This window comes from Loxodonta africana, chromosome 19 (genome assembly GCF_030014295.1).
Source record: "Loxodonta africana isolate mLoxAfr1 chromosome 19, mLoxAfr1.hap2, whole genome shotgun sequence".
In the NCBI taxonomy this organism is placed as follows: domain Eukaryota; kingdom Metazoa; phylum Chordata; class Mammalia; order Proboscidea; family Elephantidae; genus Loxodonta; species Loxodonta africana.
This window is the reverse complement of record NC_087360.1, coordinates 45,827,951-45,833,950: the sequence shown is the minus strand read 5'-3', so window position 1 is coordinate 45,833,950 and position 6,000 is coordinate 45,827,951.

The following is a 6,000-nucleotide window of genomic DNA, read 5'->3' as shown; positions in this document are numbered from 1 at the left end:
TGAAAGGGCTAACTCAATAGGGGGAGAGCAAGTGGGAGAAGGGAGTAAGATGTATGTAAACCTACATGTGACAGACTGATTGGAATGGTAAATGTTCACTTGAAGCTTAATAAAAGTTAATTAAAAAAAAAAAAAACAAGTACAGTGAAACCTGTGAGAGCCAGAACTCAATGGGACTGCCTTGTTTTTCCGGGTCCCGCAAGTTTCCCACCTTTGACAGGGTGCAGTCTTACCACTTTTCTATCTCTCACTTTAGTGGAAAATATTTGAGTTTTCCTTCTCTGACAGGTTTCCGCCTTCACAGGTTCTGGCTTCCCCAGGGTTTACTGTACGTTTACTTTTGCTAAAGGAAATAGCCTTTTTTAAAAGAAACATGGTAGTGCACTTACTCTCTCTTCTACCCCATGTTGTTGTTAGTTGCTATAGAGTGAACTCCAATTCGTGGCGACCATGTGCATAATAGAACAAAATGTTGCCCGATCCTTTGCCGACTTTATGATCGTGGGGGTAATGGTGCTGCTGCTCACTTAAGGAAGCTGTGATCTCTATATCTGTTAGGCCAAAGGAGGACCACTGGTAGCTGTTAACTAGCAGAATCTGGGCATCCATGAGAAATGGCTTCTAAACAGTGAGTCTGTGAAACAGAATAAACCAAAACAAAAACCAAACCTGTTGCCGTGAAGTTGATTCCGACTCATAGCAACCCTGTAGGACAGAGCAGAACTGCCCCATAGGGTTTCCAAGGAGTGGCACTTTTAAATTCTTGGTTTTGATGCACTCTAACTAGGGGAGATGGACTGCCCAATAAATCAGTGTTTTCATTATTCCGAACCTGAATCTTAGTGAGGCTGCTGGCATATCTGCTGATAGAATTAATTTTAGAAGAATAAAACATTTAGATTCTAGATATCTAAGACTCTTTGCTAATATTCATTGGATAAACCACAGCAGAACGTCGGGTTTCTGCTGAATAGAAACAAATGCAGTAATTACTTTAATAACACAAGTAAGGTACATCCAGTTATCGTGAATGTTCCCAGTTTTCCTATTTATAAAGTATGAGTGGAATAATTTTGTCAGTTTATCTATATGCTCTATGCATGCATTTCATCCTATTCAAACACAAGAGTTTTGGAGCTGATATCTGCTTTTGCGAGAATACCAATGATACTTCTCCTGTAAGCTCACGTTTTAATCCATTAAAAAATAACTTCAATTTTTATAACTGCTCCAGACATATGTAAAAGGTCCTAAGTTAGAACATAGCTTTTGTTTTTTATGCAGTTCATCATAGCTTTCCATGATGCTAGTTTCAAAATGGAAGGGCAGAACATGTCAATATTGGGGAGCCGGTGTGATTATTTGAACTGGTGTCAGAATTTCAGAAACAAAACCAATTCTTTGTTTATGCAGCTCAAAGTAAGAAATTTCCAGAAGAAAGCCCCTAACCATGGAATTTGTTGCACTTTGAATAGATGAGGGGATGGATCTATGTTCATTGTCTCTATCAGTTATCCTGGATACATTTAGAAAAAGAACTCTGGATGGCATGGACTATTTTAGATAGTCTCACCCTGCTATGTCTCATGAGTGTTGAATGAAATTTATGTTGTTGTTATTGTTGTTAGGTGCCGTCAAGTTGGTTCCGACTTACAAGCGACCCTATGCACAACAGAACAAAACACTGCCCGGTCCTGCGCCATCCTTACGATCTTTGTTATGCTTGAGCTCATTGTTGCAGCCACTGCGTCAGTCCACCTCATTGAGGGTCTTCCTCTTTTCCACTGACCCTGTACTCTGCCAAGCATGATGTCCTTCTCCAGAGACTGATCCCTCCTGACAACATGTCCAAAGGATGTAAGACGCAGTCTCGCCATCCTTACCTCTAAGGAGTGTTCTGGCCACACTTCTAAGACAGATTTGTTCATTCTTTTGGCAGTCCATGGTATATTCAATATTCTTCGCCAACACCACAACTCAAAGGCATCAACTCTTCTTCAGTCTTCCTTATTCATTGTCCAGCTTTCGCATGCATATGATGTGATTGAAAATACCATGGCTTGGGTCAGGCACATCTTAGTCTTCAGGGTGACATCTTTGCTCTTCAACACTTTGAAGAGGTCCTTGGCAGCAGATTTGCCCAATGCAATGCGTCTTTTGATTTCTTGACTGCTGCTTCCATGGCTGTTAATTGTGGATCCAAGTAAAATGAAATCCTTAACAACTTCGGTCTTTTCTCCGTTTATCATGATGTTGCTCATTGGTCTGGTTGTGAGGATTTTTGTTTTCTTTATGTTGAGGTGTAATCCATACCGAAGGCTGTGGTCTTTGATCTTCGTTAGTAAGTGCTTCAAGTCCTCTTCACTTTCAGCAAGCAACGTTGTGTCATCTGCATAACACAGGTCGTTAATGAGTCTACCTCCAATCCTGATGCCCCATTCTTCTTCATATAGTCCAGCTTCTCGTATTATCTGTTCAGCGTGCAGATTAAATAGGTATGGTGAAAGAATACAACCCTGATGCACGCCTTTCCTGACCGTTGTTCTGTCTGAACAACTGCCTCTTGATCTATGTAAAGGTTCCTCATGAGCACAATTAAGTGTTCCGGAATTGCCATTCTTCGCAGTGTTATCCATAGTTTGTTATGATCCACACAGTCGAATGCCTTTGCATAATCAATAAAACACAGGTAAACATCCTTCTGGCATTCTCTGCTTTCAGCCAGGATCCATCTGACATCAGCAATGATATCCCTGATTCCATGTCCTCTTCTGAAACCAGCCTGAATTTCTGGGCAGTTCCCTGTCGATATACTGCCACAGTCGTTTTTGAATGATCTTCAGCAAAATTTTGCTTCCGTGTGATATTAATGATACTGTTCTATAATTTCCACATTCCGTTGGATCACCTTTCTTGGAAATAGGCATAAATATGGATCTATTCCAATCAGTTGGCCAGGAAGCTGTCTTCCATATTTCTTGGCATGAACGAGTGAGCACCTCCAGCGCTGCATCTGTTTGTTGAAACATCTCAATTGATATTCCATCAATTCCTGGAGACTTGTTTTTCGCCAATGCCTTCAGAGCAGCTTGGACTTCTTCCTTCAGTACCATCAGTTCCTGATCATATGCCACCTCTTGAAATGGTTGAATATCGACTAATTCTTTTTGGTATAATGACTCTGTGTATTCCTTCCATCTTCTTTTGATGCTTCCTGTGTCATTTAAGATTTTCCCCATGGAATCCTTCACTATTGCAACTCGAGGCTTGAATTTTTTCTTCAGTTCTTTCAGCTTGAGAAATGCCGAGTGTGTTCTTCCCTTTTGGTTTTCCGTCTCCAGCTCTTTGCAGATGTCATTGTAATACTTTACTTTGTCTTCTCGAGAGGCCCTTTGAAATCTTCTGTTCAGTTCTTTTACTTCATCAATTCTTCCTTTTGCTTTAGCTGCTCGACACTCAAGAGCAAGTTTCAGAATCTCCTCTGACATCCATCATGGTCTTTGCTTTCTTTCCTGTCTTTTCAATGACATCTTGCGTTCTTCATGGATGATGTCCTTGATGTCATTCCACAACTCGTCTGCGGTCACTGGTGTTCAATGCGTCAAATCGATTCTTGAGATGGTCTCTAAACTCGGGGGATATACTGAAGGTCATATTCTGGCTCTCGTGGGCTTGCTCTGATTTTTTTCAGTTTCAGCTTGAACTTGCGCATGAGCAATCGATGGTCTGTTCCGCAGTGGGCCCCTGGCCTTGTTCTGACTGATGATATTGAGCTTTTCCATCGTCTTTTTCCACAGATGTAGTCGATTTGATTTCTGGTGAGGTCCATGTGTATAGTCACCATTGATGTTGGTGAAAGAAAGTATTTGCAATGAAGAAGTCGTTGTTCTTGCAAAATTCTATCATTCGATCTCGGCATTTTTTCTATCACCAAGGCCATATTTTCCAACTCCTGATCCTTCTTTTTTTCCAACTTTCACATTCCAATCACCAGTAATTATCAATGCATCTTGATTGCATCTTCAGTCAATTTCAGACTGCAGCAGCTAATAAAAATCTTCTGTTTCTTCATCTTTGGCCCTAGTGGTTGGTGTGTAAATTTGAATAATAGTCATATTAATTGGTCTTCCTTGTAGGCATATGGATATTATTCTATCACTGACAGCGTTGTACTTCAGGATAGACCTTGAAACGTTCTTTTTGACGATGAATGCAACACCATTCCTCTTCGAGTTGTCTGGCCAATACCAGTCCCTTTCAGCTCACTAATGCCTAGGATATCAATGCTTATATGTTCCATTTCATTTTTGATGATTTCCAGTTTTCCTAGATTCATACTTCGTACATTCCAGGTTCCAATTATTAATGGATGTTTGCAGCTGTTTCTTCTCATTTTGAGTCGTGCCATATCTGCAAATGAAGGTCCCGAAAGCTTTACTCCATCCACGTTGTTAAGGTTGACTCTACTTTGAGAAGGCAGCTCTTCCCCAGTCATCTTTTGGGTGCCTTCCAACCTGGGTGGCTCATCTTCCAGCACTACATCAGACAATGGTCCACTACTGTTCATAAGGTTTTCACTGGCTAATGCTTTTCAGAAGTAGACTGCCGGGTCCTTCTTCCTAGTCTGTCTTAGTCTGGAAGCTCAGCTGAAACCTGTCCTCCATGGGTGACTCTGCTGGTATCTGAATACCGGTGGCATAGCTTCCAGCATCACAGCAACACACAAGCCCCCACATTACGACAAACTGACAGACACATTGAGCTGCCTAAGTGGGACAGAGAAGTAATATCTGCAACTTTCCAGTTGCTGTCAAGTCAGTCTGATTCATGGCAAGCCCATGTGTGTAAAAGGAGAACTGTGCTCCATAAGGTTTTCAGTGGCTAATTTTTCAAAGGTAGATTGCCAGGCCTTTCTTCTGAGGTGCCTCTGGGTGAACACAAACCTCCAGCCTGTCAGCAGCCAAGCTCGTTAACTGATTGCATCACCCAGGGATTCTGACTCCATCTGCAGAATAAAAAAAAAAAAATACCCTTCTGTATTTTCACAGTAGGAACATGAGTATTTAAAAAAAAAAACAGTGTTACCAGGTATAAATAAATGTCCTATTAAAAAACTCATTTTCACCGATTAACAAGTCTGGGAGAAGAGAAAATCTAAAAAGAAGCTTCAACGGCTATTGAAAGAATTTAATTTTGCTTGCCAGCAAATGTTTGAAAAAGTTAAGACTCAGCAATTACTGAACAAGCTGAGTCCTTCAGATGAGAAGAACTGAGCCATAAACTACCTCATGGTGGGATAATGACAACACAGATTTGAGTTAACTGATATACACCATTTTTGCTGATTTTTATACTTCTTTTCATGTAATTTAATTTTTCTCAATAAAAGCAATTTATAAAATTCATGTGACTGGCTTGGGGTTGGGGAGGCAGTGTTCCATCCAAGGGCAGTAACACGAGGTGAAGAAAGAACACCTTGTGTGTGAATCCTGGCATTTGGAAAGCTTCAGCCGAGGAGAGAAGGGAGCCACTCTGGGGGTTCCTGGGTGTGCAAAAGCCCAGCCCCACATCGCCCAGCAGCAGACCTCTGAGATGGCTCAGAAATGCATCCCCAGTTGGAGGAGGAATTTGTGGATGAGGAACAGGGTGTACTTTGCCTGAAGTTGGAACAAGGCAGGAGAGGGGAGTGGGAAGCCAATTGGGTGGTACCAGGCTGAAGCTTTTGCTTCCCTCCCCTCCCTGCCACGCACCTCTTCCCAGGGGCTTGATGTGGCCCGTGTTGTAACAGCCCCCAAGCCACCTTCCAGGGTTTTGGGCAGTGAGTATGCAGAAGGGGCAGAAACCAACCTCGTAGGTGCTTCTTTCCAGCTCCCAGGCCCCACCCACCACTGCCCCCAGCCCCAAGCCCTGCCTTTCCTAGGCAAGGAGTCTGAGGTTCTACGGGGAGTTTCCCCCAGCTCTCTTCCCTCAGGCAATAGAACAGGTAGCCCTGGAGGGCAC